This window comes from Taeniopygia guttata, chromosome 34, assembly GCF_048771995.1.
Source record: "Taeniopygia guttata chromosome 34, bTaeGut7.mat, whole genome shotgun sequence".
NCBI classification, from domain to species: domain Eukaryota; kingdom Metazoa; phylum Chordata; class Aves; order Passeriformes; family Estrildidae; genus Taeniopygia; species Taeniopygia guttata.
Genome location: NC_133059.1, coordinates 583,780 through 603,069, shown reverse-complemented (window position 1 = coordinate 603,069; position 19,290 = coordinate 583,780). Strand labels below are relative to the sequence as shown.

General features: G+C 42.4%; 1 protein-coding gene and 1 long non-coding RNA gene across 2 annotated transcripts in view; both read right to left on the bottom strand.

Moving 5' to 3' along the window:
* The window catches only part of LOC121468955 (uncharacterized), a 2,238,800-nt gene that overhangs the window by 2,109,521 nt on the left and 109,989 nt on the right, over nucleotides 1-19,290 (bottom strand). The window lies entirely within an intron of this gene.
* On the bottom strand, nucleotides 8,265-10,911 carry LOC140681341 (uncharacterized). Its single transcript, XR_012052526.1, has 2 exons — nucleotides 10,857-10,911; nucleotides 8,265-9,269 (listed from the first exon to the last, which is right to left on the bottom strand). It is a non-coding gene; the product is annotated as an uncharacterized lncRNA (long non-coding RNA).

The window sequence follows — 19,290 nt, the reverse complement described above, 5'->3', positions numbered from 1 at the left end:
AGCTTCAGAAGCAAATCTGTGTCAGACTGCTGGCTAAGGAGGCCTTCAGTGGTTTCTCCTGCCCTTCTGAAGAAATGAGTCCTGCACACCTCATCTCACCATGCTTTTGAGGAAAGCTCACAACCAGAATCCTATGAGGCATCCAATTCTTTGAAAGGTATAAGCAACTACCCCCTCATGATTGTAATGAGTGGGGTGAAGCCTCGGGTTAGTGCTGATGTGCACAGGTTAGAAGTGCAATAGTTTGTTCTGCTAGCCCAGGAAAAGCCCAGAAGCTCAGTGTTGTCTCAGTCCCATATTGATAAGAGGAGATGATGTGGAGTTTAAAGAATTTTAAGGCCCAGCAGCTAAGGGATGAATCAACTACCCAAAACCAGACCCTGGACATAACTGTTTAATTCCAGCATTCCTGCCATACTCTCCTATCTCCATGCAAAAGCCTCCACCAAGAAACCTGCAGATAAGGAGGTAAGGAAAGAACAAGATTCAAGCCCCTCACACGGAGGAGAGAGTTCAGAGACCTTCCAGCCAGAGGGATCCCTCCCTGAGCAGCCAGGCTGCCCAAACTTTCAAAATCAAAGCTCCAGTGTGCAAATCCCAGGCACACGAACCACAGGCAGAAATACCCATTGGCCTCTGGATTTGCAGGTGACTGTACAAGTGTGAACCTGGAGCTGAGGGATTGGATGTTTTTCCCTCCCAGGAAACCCAAGGCACTGCATGGCAGAGCTCAAGATGGACAGCAATGGGTTACACGGCTGCCCAGAATCCTGCACCTGGGAAAGGGGAAGTCCAGGTTCAGTCACAGAGTTGTCACCACTTGGTTTTTCTTCCCTTGTTATTCTGCTCTCCTGGAATATATTATGGTTAATTAAAGGCACTTAGCTAATTGGATTGTAAGCAGGTGCTGGTTAAAAAAAACAAGCCACTGTTCCCCTTTGAAATGCCAGACAGGAGATTCATTAAAATTCCCTTTGAAAAGACATCCCCAAACTCCCTGATCTGTTGATGAAAACAGTCAAGGAAAAGTTAAGGAAAAAAGAACAAACAATGTTTTTCAGGAGGTTTCACAACTCAGGCAACTGCAACCCCCATCAAGTATTAGGATTGAGGATTGGCATTCCCACACCAGGAAACCTTTCAAAGACTCATAAACTTTCATTGAAAAGCAGTTCCAGGATGCACAGAGTTGAACAACAATCCCATGAAGACAGAATATTTCCATCAAGGCCAGGATGAGATGAGCAGGAGAGGATGACTGGGGCTCTTCAAAAGCCAGACTTCAGAGCTGAGGCAGCATTTAATCCTGATATCCCTCTAGTTATCCAGAAAAGGATCAAGACATGTGAGGCAGCTCAGAAAGCCAGAGTGTTAAAAACAGCAGCATGTACAGAGAAGGAAGAAGAGGAAATACAGCTGGATACTTCCTAATGCTCTTCTTTGGACTGACCTGGTGTCTGGTGCAGTGAGTCACAGAAAACTTGCTCAAGACATGGGTGGCAGAACTGAAAATGCTCACTGACAAGCAACAGAAAAAATTAAGAGCATATAGAAGTGACAGTAGTCACAAGGACCTGGAGAAGAAAGAACCCCAAAAGGCCAGACAGGATGTAATATCATGCATAATGAGAGTAAAATACATGTTGCTATTCATCATGTATCCAAAGAATTACAGAATAGTTTGGCTTGAAAGGGACCTTTAAAGGTCATCTGGAAGGACAGAGGATTGATAGCAAGAGAAAAACAGTATCTTAACTGCCAGGGGAAACTGTATTGAAAGCAGCCAAAGATTAGAGCCAAAAAACCAAGATCTTATCTTTGAACTAAAGACTTATCAATAACTAATGCTGTCTGCCACTGGGGGACACACTAAACCAGAATCCCTCCATGCCAGTTTTCCCATGCTGTGCTATCAGAGCTCTCCCTGCTCCCCAGCCCCTGCAAGAACTGGACTTTTTGATGTGACCCCAGCATGGCAGCAGCCCACATGAAACTCCACCTCCGAGAAGAGCAGCACCACTTCTCCAAAATAAGGAAGTTTTTACCCGAACATCAAGCAACACTAAACTTCTCTGGGTAGCACTGGGTGCAGGATAATTAGGGACAGAAAAGGGATGTGTCTGTGGAGCAGAGAGCTGGTTTAAATTCTCATTAGGTTGTTAACAGCTGGTTTCATTAGTCTGCCTACAGACAATCATAATTACTTAGTGGCTACTGCAGGGTGAAATGCCATTTCAGTTTATTAACATTCTCAGAGCTGGAAACCTGTCAGTGAAATTATTTTTAAAGTAGCTTGTAAAGCTTGTCTATTCTCAAAGAACTGTCAGACTGATAGACCGGGGTGTGACATTTATGCCCCAATAAAAGGAAGTTTGAATGCAGTTTAATAGTGCTTGAAATGTTCTGCTCTGAGAAACTCTCCCCAAAGTCCAGGTGGACCTTTCTCCATTGGAACTCATAGAAATTAGCAGAAGCTGTAACTTTGGCATTACTTTTACAGGAGCATTTATAGCCCAGGGGTCAAGACCAAAGCCATAAAATGCTGCTCAAGCCCTGAGCTTTCTCAGACCAGAGGTAAACTTGTATCTAAAGGTCTGTCTGGAGCCCAGGACTACTAAATTTGCTCAGCAGAATTCTGTTACAAAGCTTAGCCTGCAATGAAGGTAGATTTTTATCTTAGCTTAGTTAAATATTCCCCCTAAACCAGGATAAATTATAATTTCCCCACTATCATTCATTATTTGTCCACTCCTAATTACTCTTTCTTCTTGCCCTAAGCACCATCCTTATTCATACAATAGGTTTGATGGTTCCCATTAAATTTATTATTCTACAGACATATGTTGGATTAAAGTTTACCCGAATTAGAACTTTATCCAGCTCCTGCCAGAACTAATGGAGAAGATATTTCAGTTTATTCAAAGGAGTTGTTATCTCAGAAAGAGGATCATGCTTAAATTAGAAGAAAAGTTCTGCCAGAAAGAGTGTTCCTTTGCTTCCCCCAAATATCCACTAAAAGTCCTCAGTCACTTAAGAGCTTTTAAAATAATTTCCAATATTCACTACAGGGCCAATTAGTAAGAGAGTTCTGACCCTGCAGTGCAGTTAATGACCATCTCTGACATATTTCTTACATGTAGTTTTTTCCCACATTTCCTTCAACAGTAGCTAACCAGGTGCCTTGCCCTTTTTATCTCCTGTTTAACCCATTTACTCTCATCCTCCATGGCACAGCAGAAGATGTTTCCAGCCTGCACCAGCCACTATTTCACAATTCACCCATAAAATCCCAATCTTGTACACTTCCACCTCTTCATCTTCCCATCCACGGAGGGGAGCCAAGGTCAGCCAGATGCAAACGAGGTGTTTGAAGCTGAGCTGTGATGAGGCAGTGATTGCTTGATGAGCACAGGAGGAGGAAAGGTCTTGGCTGTGCCTTGGTTCTTAAATCATCCTCACTTGTGCAGGGAAATTAAGGGCAGAGCAGTGATGCTCCTCTGACCACTTTCCCCATAGCATTTTTCCTGTCACAAAGTCAAAGGCAGGCAACTCACACATATTCTTTTACTCTGACTCCTGCTGGGATAGGGAAAAAAATAGGATAATAGGAAAAAATATCATCATTAGGGATTTTCATTGTGTGAGCTCAGGATTCCCCACACTTTTGCAATGGGGGAATGTTCATCAGGCAAAGGCTATGAGAAGGAGCTTCAAATGTCCAAAATCCCAGTAAAAATACTTTTTCCTATGGAACCCTTCACCAAAGCTGGTCCCACTTCAGGCCCTTTATACATCCATTTCCTGATGTGCATCTCCCAGTGGGGTGTTCCCAATGCTCCAGGAACCCAACACAAACCTTACAGCCCCACACAAACACACCCCAAGGAGCTGCACCCTTCCCTCCAAACCTGGGTACCTGTCACAGCCACCTCTGTGCTGATCTGAGCCTGTTTCTCCCCAAAACAAGGTGCTCAGTTTATCCTCAAAAAAGATAAAGGCCAAGATAAAATAGAAAGGATTTCAACCTTGAAAAGATTGACAACAGCATCGTTGTCTTCTCCAAAAAAGCCATCATTTCACAACTGTAATCTCCACACTGAGACTTTATTCCCTTAAAGTGTCCAAGTACACAGGCAGGATCCAGGAAGGCACTGAAGTGAGTCAAGTTGAACCCCAACGAGCTCTCAGCTCCCTGTGAAAGCTCAGACAAGCAGTAGAGAAAGAATTAATGCTCCCATTTCTGGCATCTAACAGCCACAGGGCAAGTGAAAAGTTGGTTTTAGAGAATGAAGAAAAAGCACTAAGTAATAAAAGGTGAGAAAAATCCATCGCTCCAACAGATTAATGAAGGAAAAGCACTTGAAGAAAAAGAGGTAGATGGAGGAAAAAAAAAAAAACCACAATTGAGAGTGTCCATGACACCCAGAGCCAAAGCAAGCCCAGGGGATCAGGAAAGAGGTAAGCACGAGCTCCAAACAACAGCAGAAATGTAGGGAGAGCTCTGGAGGGAACAAAAGAAAGAGGCAGCCTGAAGAAAGGAAGAAATGCCTCACCACAGAGTGTTTTGGGTTTTTTTTTTAAGCGTCTCTTATATCACGTGGTAGAAATCCAGAAAAATAAAGGTCAGGAGAGGCATGGTTTATTTGGAACATTCCTGCATAGCAGACAAGATATATCCTTGTGCAAATTATTCCCTGCAGCACTCACATCTTTAATTGCTGCTTTTCCTCCTCCTGGGGAAGCAGGGTTGCTTTATTTACTCCAAGCAATATTTTCTCCCTCCTCCTTGGCAAAGAACAAGCTCCCATCTTGGCAAGTGCTCACTGGTTTACTAAATGCTCATCACACCCATGCTAAGGAGAGTGGAGCTGGTTAATTTATCACTTGCTACAGTGATTAACTTGCTCAGCTGCCAGGTTCAAGAGCCCCAGAGTGCCTCAGGTTAGAGAGGATCACAGAAGGAAAAGCTCCACTGAATTAAGCTGCTGCCACACTGGCCCTCTTTGCCTGTCAAACACATTCAGCTGCTCTGGCACTGCCCTGTGAAAATCCCCCATAAAATACAAGTGAAAATCCCTCATCACCTGTGAGGAAGCACAGCTGGGTTCTGCTCAGGGCATTTCAAACTACGTGAGGTATTTGTGACCTCCCCTTGCAAAGGCAGCATCTCAGGAAAACCAAAAGTTTCTTTTCCTGCACTCACCATACTCAGGGCACCTTCCCCTAGACCAGGTTGCTCCAAGCCCCATCCAACCTGGCCTCGAACACTTCCAAGGGTGACACAACCACAGATTCTCTGGAGCCTGTTTTGCTCCTCGCCCCAACTTAGTGTGGTAGATAGGGACAGGCGGAGCGGAAGACCACGGGATGTGACGGAAAGATAGACCCCTCCCCTTCTCTCTTCCCCACGTTAGCTATTAACCCCTGAAGCCCCAGAAGCGTGTAGCCACACCTGTCCCGGTAAATTTCAACTCCCGACTAACCCCTGAGACCCCCCAACCCCCCTCTGACGTAGCAAAGACCCCTAAGACTATTTAAACCCACGAGATGGGATAATAAAGGCTTTTCGACCGTCTGCCACATTGGTATCTGCGTGTGTTGATTAGCCCGAGCGGCCTGGAGAGGCCAGGCCGCCGTGCTGCCTTACCTGAACCAGGTCACACGTTGCCCCTTATAAAGGCAACACAGCCCCGGGCACTGATGCCCGCCCAGCAGCGCCACCGCCAGCACGCCCAGAGCCGGGCGGAGGTGAGACCGCGGCGGGGCGGGCGGGGACGGGGACGGGGCAGCCCCGCCCGGGGCCGGGGGCGGGCCGGGGGCATGGCCCGGCCCGGCATGGGGGAGAAGGAGGCGGGGAGAGGGGAGGGACAGCGGGTGAGGGACACCGAGAGGAAGGTGTCCCACAGCCGGAGAGAAAGAAGAGAAAGAGAAAGAAGAGAAAAACTGCTTTTGCTGCCGCTGCTGCCGCCGCTGCTGCCGCCGCCGCCGCTGCTGCCTCTGCAACTGAAGCACCGAGGCCGTTTGTCCGCGTGTCCGTTCCCCGCTCGCCCCACGGCCGAGCCCCGCGCGCCCCGGGGACAGCCCCTTCCTCTGTCCAAACACGGGAACTTTGCAGTGTTGAGCCCAGATCCAGAGTCCTGACTCCTGCCCAGGGACACAGTAATCCCCTCGGCCGCTGCTGTGCACTGTCCCTGCTGAGGGTCAAACTCTATCGGAGCGCATTCCCTGAATGCTGAATTTGTACCTGACCCAAGAACTGCACTTACCTATCCATCATTGATTTCCAAAAAAAAAAAAAAAAACAAAAAAAAACAGGGGAAGGTAAAATGTGTGTAGCTCATGCTATTTTAGAGTGTCTAAAACATGCCAAATTGTGGATCTTAGAAGTGAGATCCATTTGCAATTAATGGGATGGGGAAGTAGTGTAAGATGGAAAAGGGGAGCATAAAAATAAACAGAGAAAAACATCTTGGATTATTTCTTTCCATTTTCATTTCATTTCTTAAAAACTCTTTCAGTTTTCCCAGAATCTTCTCCACAGTCCTGGTTGCTCTTTCCAAGAACCTTTGCTGGAGAATGAGGAAGCTTTGAGCAGTTTCTGTCACAAGATGTGCCACCAGCTGCAGCTTCTCTTGGCTTCCCACACCGTGTGTGCAGCTCGACTCTTGCAGAAAAGTGGGACAAATATTTGAAGAACTTTATAGCTTGTTCTTTCTTTTGCTTGTGGGCTGGGCAGTTGTGCCATTGGTGAGATTTTCACTGTTATTGCTCTAGCCTAAGAAACCATGACGGGCTCCCAGGAATTGTCAGGGAATGCAGAGAAAGAATCTCCAGAGCCTGCAGCCAGAACTGGAGAGCAGTGTGATAATCGTTCCAACATCCCCATGGACATCTTGAAAGTGATGTAGAAGATGAAAATGGGCTGACAGAGGGAGTTTGTTTCTGTGTTCAGTTTAGAAGCTTCCACCTCTCGAGCACTGATATAAATCAAGAGTACAATCAGCGCATGGAAAGCACCAGAACAAGCTGGTCCTCTCAGTGGATGGCTGAAAGAATCTGAAAAGGAAAAAAGCAGGGAATGATTTTGTGAACTTTCCCTGTACAATGGAACATTTTTACTAATAATTTCCAACCCATTCCCTCTGCTTTTGTCCTTCCTAACAAGGCCATTTTCATCCCAGATTCCCCATGAAGTAAGAACCCTGAGCTTGTGGAAGTGCCTGAAAGATGCCCTGTTCCTCTGCAGGGACACTCAGGCTGGAGCAGGAGCCCTCTCTGGGGAAGCCTCCTCCGAGCTGGAATTTGTGCCGTGCTGGGAGAGGAGGAGGAGGGGAGAAGGCCGGGCACTGTGTGGCAGGAGCAGGGATTTGGGCCGCAGGACATTCCGTCTGTGCCGCTGCCCCACAATGGGCGGGAACGCTGTGGGGATAACTGGGGGGCACTGGAGCGGAATATGGATGGCACTGGGGGGAACTGGGAGGGCCTGGGAATGAACTCAGGTGTATTGGGAGGGACTGGGCTGTACTGGGATGTATTGGAGGGGCACTGGGGCTGTACTGGGCTGTACTGGGGATGAACTGGGCTGTGCTGGGAGGGACTGGAGTGGCACAGGGGTTGTCCTGGGCTGTACTGGGGATGAACTGGGCTGTACTGGGAGGGATTTTAAGGGCACTGGGGCTGTACTGGGCTGTACTGGGGATGAACTGGGCTGTGCTGGGAAGGATTGGAGGGGCACGGGGGATGTACTGGGCTGTACTGGGGATGAACTGGGCTGTGCTGGGAGGGATTGGAGGGGCACGGGGGATGTACTGGGCTGTACTGGGGATGAACTGAGCTGTGCTGGGAGGGACTGGAGGGGCACTGGGGCTGTACTGGGCTGTACTGGGGATGTACTGGGCTGTACTGGGAGAGACTGGAGGGGTTGAATGGGCTGTTCCCGTCTCTGCTGCCTCCCATTTGCCGAGGCTCCCGCCCATCACGGCCATCAACCAATCAGCGCCAGGGATCATGGCTTTGGGGGCGGAGCCTGGAGCCTGCGCCATCTTTTCTTTTGCCTACAACTCCCGTCATGCTCTGCGGCCCCATAGAGCCCCTTTAAAACCGGGACTACAACGCCCATCATGCCCCGCGCACCACAGACCCTCGGTATCCGCCCCCATCTGTCCCACAAGTGTCCCCCAGACCCTCCGGGATCCCCAAGTGCCCCTCAGCGCCCATTCGGGACCCCCAAAACTTCACTGGCAAAGTACAAAAGAACAAGAAACTTTGGAAAAGCATTTAATACAAAACCAATCCAGTTTAAATCACTTGTCATAGGAGTAACTTCATTCACTCAGCCCATTTAATCTGGAAAGGTTTAAAGGCTTAAGTTGTTCAGGTACCCAAAAATGTTCCATATAAAGAGCATTAGAAGGAGAGGAAGGAGAGACAGAGGAAGGCAGAAGCTCCACAGTGTGGGAATCCAGGGCTTCCCTCTGGCTGCCCTGGCAGGTCTGGAACCCTGGCAGGGGTCAGGAACCCCCTGGACAGAGCCCCCAGAGACACTGTCTGTGATCTCTGTCCATGGAAAAGAGTTTTCAGTCCTACAGGATGAATTACAAGCTCTGAGTGTTTGATACGAGTAATAATTAAGTGTGGCACGAGTGCAAAAGTAAAATTTTAGGTTTCTAGATTAGGGGTTCAAAGGGGACAAGATGGAGGAAATTGGGTGTGCCTTGTCCTTTTTCTCCTTCTTCATGCCCTCCATGTTTCACTGTGGTGTTGGCATTTTTCTGTTGGTTTAGGCTGGGGACACACTGTTCAACGTAGGTGACAGATATTGGCACGTTATTGTAAATCCAGCACAGGTAGTTTCTGGTATTTAATGTTTGTACCATCCCACTGAGGGCAGAGCCCCACACGCTGCCCTGCAGGACAGAGCTGCGGCAGGGCAGCAGAACATGTTAGAGATAAACAGAATAAACAACCTTGAAACCAGCACAGACCAATTATGGCTTCTTCTTTGGCAATGGGGCAGAAAGACAGAGACTTTCTACAATCTCGGAATCACCAATACCCACAGATTCCGACAATTTTCCAATCTATGATGAATGCTAAACAAGATGAGGGCTATTCCTTGACATGTCACACTAGTGAGAAAGTTAAATTACTTCTTAGTGAGTTCCAAGTTCAATGTATCCACACAGAGGGTGAAATGCTCCTGTGCCACAGACATAAACATGGGTCCAGTTGTACGGATGGAGAACACAGATAAAATTGGCACAATCTGTCTGTTGGAAAAAGAAAGATAAAGGTTAATTTTCATGTTTATTCTTTTTTTCCACGTTATACATTCTACTAAATTACAGCCACAGCACTGGTGTACTTAAAACTACTGTAGCAGGGACTGTTCACGAAGCAGTTCAAAGCTGTAACAACTACAATTTGATAGCAGCTATCTACCAGGCAGTTCATCAATCAGACATGCAAACCTAATTCTGCTGTAATGCTTACAGCCACAAGAAGCTGTGTGCTCACAGCACAGTTTGGAGGGTATCTGTTCAGCCTGTGTCCTGGCAAACAACACCTGCCAACAGCTGGGCAGAGGTCGCAGAGCCACTGGGTTTGTCTGGCTACCAATCCTCCTGCCTTTGCTTCCCAGCTCAGGGTGCTTTAACACCAAAGATTACATGATTAAAGTAACTGTGGTGCGCTGAAAGGCTTCAGCGCACTTCAGTGGGTATGCTTTGTCTCTGCACCAGCCACACCTTACTGGTGACTCTTATTTGGTTATTTCTGAGTCCAATGAGCTGTCCTGGCTCTAGCTGGGCTTGGTCCTTGCTGGGCAGATGCTGTGTGCTCCAAGGATGATACATGGGCTGGAGGACAAGGCTTGCTCTAGCTTTCCCCAAAATGAAATTAATACAGAAAAACAAAACAAGTATTTCGAGGGAATACAAAGAATCTGTTCATACTTTCTAGATATCACCCTACACCTAAGTGAGAGTCCAAAACAAATATTTCCCTCCCAGGACCCTTTCAATCTTCTTTTAGTATAGAAACAGAACAAATCTTCCATATACACCCCTATAAGAAAATTTCCTGTGCTCAGCAAAGGTGTTGTTTAGGTTTTGACTGCTGTAAAGACAATGGTAGCAACAAGTTAGAATAAGAAGTTGAAATTCTTCAGGCAGAGAGCTGAGAGTGTTTTGAGCTGCAATCTACCTTGGTGACTGACATGCTGGATAGAAATTAGGACATTTTTTTCTGAGACAAAATGAAAAAAAAATTATTTTAGAGCCAGAAAATGTTTACATTCATAGTGGGCTCTAGACACATGATGTAATCTGTGGTAAGCAAAACATATAAAAGTTGTATTGTATACACGTATGTACCTTAAATATACTTCCTAAAGAAAATTTGTGGTTCCACAGAAAAGCCATTGAGTCTGAAATTTTCTTTTAACCCTAACTCAAGCAGTCTGCAAGTTAAGTTGATTTGTACACTGCTTCTTTACTACTCTGTTTCTTTAATGAATTATAATGAAGTTACAGTCAGGACAGTCCCAAGAAAAAAAGAAGCATTCTAATGTGAAAAGAGAGGATTTCATGGAAGTATTGCCTGGTAGACATTTCTGAGGTAAGTCCATTTGTCTCCCAGCTGCATTTATTACATCAAAGGAAATATTGATGCAATTTTGAATTTTTAAAAATATTAATATTTAAGAAACAATAGAAATGTAATTTTTTTAATTAAGAAAAAACACTTAGTTCAGAAGAAGTGTAACGCGACCTTACTAATGCATTTTGTGGATTTACTAACAAACACACAGATATTAATAAATCTCAGCAATAATAAAAAATATACATCATACTTACCTGGGCATCTTTCCCAGCTAATTTGCATAATTCGACCTTTTCTTTTGCTGTAGGCCAGTAAATCTGTAACATAGTTAAAATAAAACAAAGATTATGAAGATTATACCCTGTCCTGTGACTGACAGATTAATTAGTCCATGAATAAACAGTTAAAACAGATTTATGCAGGTGAAAAACCTTGCCTGTAAATTGAAATGAAAATGACTTCAAATGCAAGATTCCATGACAAAAAGTTACAAAGTTTCAAATCAACCCCATCGATCTTTGTTTATTTCTTCATTGGCTACGTGTACTTTTAAAAAGCATTCAGTTAATCTGGCCAGGGCACCTTGTCACTATTATGTGTTTTCCTCAAAGTTATGATGAGCCAAATCATCTGGAAACTAAACTGATTGCAAAGCCAGGCAAATTACATTTGTGAAGAATTTAGGCCAGTGGACTTGGCATAACTGTTATAAAAAAATACTTAGCTCTTTCTGCCAATTTTCAAATGAAAAGAATTAGGCTCAAAAAACTAAGGGTAGCTCAAGGGAAATTAGTAGAACAAAAAGTACATTTGACAGAAATCAACAGTGTGTGGTTTAAAAATGTCACCCATCAACATTAAGTAAGTTTACTGAGAAAATGAAACAGAAGTTTAGAGCAGAATTGCGGACCTTAGTTAATTGGCATTAAATATTGATATAGTTCCTCTTTCTTTTTTAATCTGCCCTGAAGAATTCTGAAAAATGGGTTTTGATGTAGATGAATCCAGATGGCAAAATACTACCAGTTACTGTAATCCAAATTATGTAAATGAAGAAATATAAATGAACAACAGCTCAGGTTCTGCCTCACTGATTTCAATTAAGCAGCCAAGACTGGATATGATCGAGTACAGGTTTGATTCTAATAAATTTAAAATAGAAGCTAAATATAAATTCTTCTAAGACAACATTGATAAAAAAAAGGTATTTTTTACTTCTAATTTTGACAAGACAAAACTGGTTTTTCTTATAACTAATAGTAAAAACACTACAAACCACACTACTTTTTAAGCAAATATTGATTAGTACATTGTCTCAAGTCCCAGGCACCAGTCAGCAGGTCATTAGTAGCCACAAATGCTTTAGAATAGTCTCCAATCACGCTTTACAAAATCTTTAATAGCAAATATATAAGAATGAAGAATTATTGCAATATGCATCAGAAATAAAAACATCACCAAGGAAAGATGCACAACCCAGTGGCATACAGGAGTAGTTGACTGCTGTCATATTCCCTTTCACCCAGCTGTTGGCACCTTGTAGAAGTGGCTTGACGTACACAGGCTCAGTCCCCACGGGTAAGAAAGCAAAAAACCAGTGTCCTTTGTCAAGTACCTTTATTTCCCAAAACCTACAGTCACTGTTTCTCTCAATCTGGAAACACTTTGATTTTACTTCTTCCTCTTTGATTCCCAGTGAAAAAGGATGTATTGGATTTTTGCAAGGAAATTCATTTCCTCTCACGTGAATTTAGTTACCTTTCTGATAAAGACCTCTTAGCAGAGATAATGAAGTTTGAGTTACTTAAACCTTAACCCTCTACCATATTTACAAAGAGTCAGAGATAAAACAGTGTAGCAGCATTGCAGCAGTGGAGCATAACTTTGCTTTCCCAGGGCATTTTCTCAGAATGATGTGGTCATCATTCTGACCACATACCTATGAATGAGGTATAAAAAAAAAAGCAATCTGAAATCAGCTGTGCCAGGGTGTGTGGGCGGCACAGTGCACAGTGCCAGGAAGCACAGAGGAAAGTACTGGGAATATCAGGAAGGGCTGAAGGTAGGTCCAGTCTGGTCTCTGCCTGGGCAGAGTGGGATGAGCCACCACTGCAACACAGGTTAAGTGTAAGAAGAAAAGCTGATGAAAATGTACCAGTGAAGAAAAGCTGATCAGAAGGAAGAGACAGATGAATGTGAGATCACAGATCTCCAAACACACCTGGCCAAGGAGATTTGTCTGAGCTGTCAGTTCTCCTGTACATAAACTTTATGCCCAATTCTGCCCAAGATCCCTGAATCATTTACAGCAAAGCCTAGAGGCCAAGGGGCTTGGGAGATGTTTGGCAAAAGTTTAGTTATCCAGTTAGGCAGACAGGATGTCTCTTTGTCGGCTTTTGAAAATGCCCAACTCTCCTTGTCAAATACACAGAAGAACTGGAGGAGTTAAAAACAGAGACATCTGCTTCGAGGCATCAGAAGTGTTAATGGACTTGACTTACTCTCCATTCTTCTACAGATTCCTTCATGGAAATTACTGTTTGTCCTACAAGGCGGAAATACACACACCCCCACTTCTATGGTAATTGACCACAGACAATTATATTAAAAAATCAATTGTTTTACTCTCTAGTTTCTCAACAGACTCAGTATTTAGCATTATAAGGCCACATTAGACAATGAAAAGTGAAGCTAAATGATCCAACTTGAAAATCAATTTGTAATTATATATGGGGTAGTAAAAGTGATATTTATTTGCATTGCATATAAGAAATGAGAGGTTCCCAGAAACTGTCAGTTCTAAATTGTAATAGATCAAGAAAATTGCATAATAAATAATGAGTTGATGTGCTGAGCAAGAAAGCATAAACCTCATTTTTTATTACAGGACATGCTGTGTAACAGTACCACAGGTCTGGTTCTCTCAAACCCTGACACAAGTAACATTACACATCTGTATTGACTTTTCTGTAGGGGGTGAAATTAAGTTTTACTGTTATATTTTATTCTGATGAGTTACTTAGTTTTACAAAATCCCAAAAAAGTAAGACCACATGCTTCTGTAGTTTCTGTTAGATTTAAAATCATTGCACTTTTAAACAGTTTGAAGCTTTGAAATTGGTAAATTTTTAATATTTTTTCTATTTACCTGCTTCATTCACAATATTAAGAACTTAATAACAAATGATTTTTTTTCCCCAAATTCCTCAATAAGCAAAAATTTCAAGGAATGGAAACAAAAGACAGATAACCCAAGGCACTATATATTAAAGGTGACAACAACATTGACTTAAGTTATAATCATTTTGTGTTACAAACAGTACAAATTATATATTTAATATATTTCATAGTATATATGTATCTGTATTTGAAATGTCTGGAAAAATCTTAGAATATCTTAATGGAGTTACTAAATTTAAGGCAAGAATGCAACGAATTGGAATATGTGAACTGTATACTTAAATGGAATTCTTTTCTTAATCTTCAGTTTATTTTCATTTTAAAATAACCATATGAAAATTCCAAGGTTGGCTACTGTCATGATTTCCAGATTTTATCTTCTATTGCCCAATTAAAAAAAAAAAGCAAAAACCTTACCATTACTTTTAAATCATTCTTCAAATATTTTCTTAAATTTAGCAACAGGAAAGAAATTAAATTCTCCTAATAAATGAAAGTTAATAAGCTCTTTACTATCAGAGAGAAAGAATACCTCCCAGGAGTATGAAATTAAGCAGTACATAAGCATAGGACAGATAAGGTATCACTTTAAAGGGTAGATGGAAATTGATTTCTGATTAAAACAAAACATTTAAAACCACAAAGGTCTTTTTAAATCAGGAGCATCAGATTTCTAAAAGTAACATTTTCCTGTCCACTAAATAGGCATTTTTACTATGAGAAAGGAATGAAAAGGAAAGCAAAAATTGTTAAAAATGTGTATTATTGTATTATTTATATATATAGATATATAAATTGGCATGTGGATGCTATATATATATAAAAATATATGCACATATATGTATATACCTATGTGTGTGTGCATATATATATATATATATATATATATATGTGTGTGTGTGTGTGTGTGTAAAATATATGGATCCACCCTTCTCATTCCAAAAGAGCTGTTATCTGTCATCAATTAATAACGCTGGTATTTTACTCATTTTTCAGTATCTATGTATCTATCCCAGTATCAGATTTTGTTCCTAAGCTAACACTTCAGACTATAAATCCTTAGGAGAAGGGGTTCTCAAAATAAAAGTGAAGTCTGATTACAAAAAAAAAAAGTTGTGTGACATTACAGCTTTTTCATTAATCACTTCTAGATGGGCTTCTAAATCTAGCACGGTGCAGGACTTCATAAAATTAGTGGAAATGTTATATATTGTCCAAAATACAAAAGAGGAAGACCGTAAGCTACCTAAACAATTAAAAAAGCCATTGGTCTTCATCTGTTTGTAAGGTTTCAAAACAAGTTTTTAGTGAGGGAAGAGATAACACAAGTTTCCAATGAAAATGGAGTGTGGTAGAGAAACAAACATAACTTGGTAAACAGACATTGGTTCACTCTAATATTGTACTTCAATAACCCAGCTGAAGTGCATTGAGGTGCTAGAGCTGCTCTTCCTCATGGCTCCGCTTAAGTATTTACTAAATTGTCACCTGGAAACTGATTAGCTCAGCTGCAAAAAACAGGCACTAGTACAAGAAAAAAAAAAAAAATGTCTAATAAGTAAAGAACTTGAGGTAGAAAACTACTCATGAAGTTCCTGAAGAAACAGTGTCAGAGCTCATCCTGTTTCATGTACCCTTCAGCAGCCGTGCTAAAAACCCAGAACTCTGCCACGACACATGCAGGTGACAGAAAGTTGGGAAGCACCACTAATACAAGTGGGGTTAAATTAGGCAGGAAGAGTCAAAGGACTCTGAAGACCAGAATTATAAACAGCCAGAGGAAATGGGTATAAACTGCTCATAAATAAATATATATCACAGATCATAGATTTTAACAAAAGTTAAATCTGAAACATTGGAGTAAAAAGGATGTGTCCCACAGCAACACCATTCCTAAAGAAGTTGCATGAAGTATCCCAAAGGGCCACTTAGAACAGCTGGGTCACAAAAGGAATAACTGCTCCATGAGGTAGGTGGTGCTGATAGCAGGGAGTGAGACCAATTGACCAACCTGACTCCTGCCAGTTTCACGTCCCCGAGACAGCCACGCTCATGCCAGCAGCAAGCACTTGAGTGTCCCACTGAGGCTGTCGGCTTTCAGCAGCCCTGGGGCTTTCACCAGAGCCTCTCCCGTGCCTGATGCCAGGCACGTGCTGCTGCACCTCTCAGTCAGTGCAGCCCCTGGCACCAGACACCCCAAAGTGGTGGTGACCTTATTGCTCTCTACAGCTTCCTGAAGGGAGGCTGCAGACAGGTGGGGGTCGATCTCTTCCACTGGGCAGCAACTGGCAGAACAAGAGGACACAGTCTCAAGCTACATCAGGGAAGGTTTAGGTTGGGTATTAGGAAAAAAATTTTCACTGAAAGAATAATAAAATACTGGAATTGTCTTCCTAGGGAGGTGGTGGAATCACCATCTCTGGATATGTTTAAAAAAAGACTGGACTTGGCACTTGGTGCTATAGTCTGGTTGTGGTGTTAGGGCATAGGTTGGACTTGATCTTAGAGGTGTCTTCCAACCTCATTATTCTGTGATTCTGTGAAGCGCTCGGCTAGTGGTGCATGGAACACCAGCAGGGTGTGTCCCTAGCAGGAGTGAAGGACATCAGCTGATCAGCACCTCTCAAAACACTCACACACCAAATCTGGGGCCTGGTGAGAAAGCAATTGCTCCCTTCCTATTTTAAAGGAATAAAAAGTGAGAAAAGCATTTAGATGAAAACACAGATTTTTTAACAGCTGCTTGGTGCAGAAGGAGAAGGCCAACTTTCTTTCCTTGTTTCATTCTGTGTACTAGATATTCATCATACTGATGCTTGAGGGAAGGTATGCAATAAAATTACAGCTTTCTGGGCATCAAAATGTCTTATTAAGCTTTGTGAAGCATGTACACCATAACTCAGAAGCTTAGGCTCATTGGTATGGGTAAATTCCCCATATGACAGCCCCAACTGCAGTTTCCAAAGAACAAAGCCAGATTGAGTTGTAAACCCTTTGTCACATTGGCATATGCAATATACTCCCCCTGAGAAAATCTTCTCCATGAAAAACTATCCCACTGTGTGAAAAAAAAACCCAAAACCACAAAAATTCATGACTTAGCTCAATGGGACCATAAAATGAATACAGTAAAGAGGCACCATGAGCCAAACAGACTGAAGTAAACCAGGATACAGTCTAATCCTAGTTTTGTTATTGCTTTGCTATATGTGACAGTCAGGTCTCAATTTTCCCACCAGTAGAATGACAATAATGTGACTTTTTAAAAATTTATTTTCTTGATTTTCTGAAGAAGTTTGTAATTCATAGCTCAAAAAACAAAGGCAAAGAAAAACAGAAGATCAAGGAGCACTGAGAAAACATACAGCAGCGATCCAATAAGAATGTCCCCCTGCTGCATAAGACAGTATCACAAATGTCATGCCCCAATGAAACAAGAGTGGGTGTTCATGGATTGCATCCTGAGAACTAGGACATTTGTCACTGCTGTACACTGACCCCAGGCCACTTCACTGAAAGTTACTGCAAGCACTAAAAATTTACTGAATTTCCCAGAAAACGCTGGAAAGAATTTAATGCATTCTGTGTATCATTTAGTGGAAAATAAAGAGTGTTAAAATTATCACAGAATCACAGAATATTTGTAGTTGGAAGGGACCTACAGGAATCATTGAATTCAACTCTTAAATGAATGGCCTGTACAGGGACTGACTCTGTGACCTTGACATTATTAGCACCATGCTCTAAGCAACTGCACTAATTAATGAGAAAATAACCTAATTTTAGCATACCATATTCGTATACCAGTTGTTCTCTAAATATCTCACATCTGCTGCATTACCTATAGTACTATTTCCCATACCTGCAACACACATCCATGAAATAAATTAACCAGAATTTCCATCTCCAATTATTTCAGAGTAACAGAAAATCGGATCTCTGATACATATAATCTGATGTAACAGGATGGGGGAAAGAGAGAATATGAAACTTGTTTCGAAGTGATTTACAACACAGCAAGAATGCCAGTGTCAGTGCACGGCATTCTTTATTTTCATGGAGCTGTCAAACTGGGTAAAATGCACTGGAAGTCAGAGGAAAATAAAAGTTGTGTATTTGGAAGACACATTCACAAGATTTTGGTAGCTTAAATTTGGCAGGTGGCTGTTAGAATGAAACCTGATATTAGAACCAAATGGGCTTTAATATTGCATGTCTGCGACAAAGCAACATCTCCACATGCCCCAGTTCTCCTCTTAAACTGTGATCTCCAACACAACTTCAGTAGCAGCCAATGCTTCCAGCCTCAGGGGTTTTCTGAAAAGTGCATTTTCATGTGTATGTTATAAGCACATGTGAAAGCTTAAAGAAAATAGACTAGATGCTGATTTGATTCACACTGGGTTAATTCTTCAAAGGCTTCAGTGCTTCTATACTTCATTTTCCACAGTGTGACCACAGCAGACTTCTGACTATTGTCTGTTTCTCCTAAAAGGAAACTATACACCAGGATTTTTAGGGTAAATGGCATTGCTCCTGACATGTTTAGCACTTCAGACTAAAAAAAAATCCTACCTTTGAAAAAGCCAAAGACCAATATAAGGAAATGTTTTCAGAGATCAGGATACTGGCCATTCTTTATAGCTGCACACATGGGTAAAATACAAAAATGACAGCGGATGTTTATGGGAACATAATTTATGGCAACAATGCAAAAGGAAATAACAGAGACACACTCTTCCACCTAGGACTGTTGTCATTCTGGATTCATACTGCTTTCTTCAAGTCTTGCTGTATCTATTCTTTTGTGTCTGTAAACACTTTTCAAAAGCTTTCACTTTGTCTACACAGGTGCCTGAATTTAAGTCTGTCAAACAACTTTATAGAGTAAACAGCTCCCCTCCAAGGGCTAGCAAGCACAAAGATATCATCACCTGTACCTCTGGAAGTCCCTAACCTGAAGTTTCACTAGGTTTATCCTAGGTTATCCTAATGCCCCACTTTCATAAATTTAAATATCTCCAGTGGTTTCCACAGGACTCTTTGGCCTTCAACTATGTTTCCCGGAAAACTTTTTCTTCTGACAGGTCAAGAAAGCTTCACTCTCAGACTGCAGTTTTGCTGACAGGCAGGAAGCTAACCTCCTCTGAGCTATAGAATAAGCAGCACATATTTTTTTAAGAAGAATCAACTTGGTATTACTGTGTTTCAAGGCTGCAATAAACACCTCAGACTCTGTATGTGTTCCTGAGGCTCAGGCCTGATGGCAAGAACCAAAGTCTCCTTTCAGTACTGGCTAAATTCCCACTGGGTTCATTCCTAAATGAGACCACGCTTATAAAGACTGACAGAAAGTTTCTCAGAGCAATGAATGTAAAATTCTGCTCCTGCATCTCAAGGGTGCTGTTTTACATAAATATGGATATGTATTTGTATACATGTTCCCCTTCCTGCAGAGATGGGTGGGTCACACTGTAAATAGTGCTGAAATACAAGCCCACTTGAACT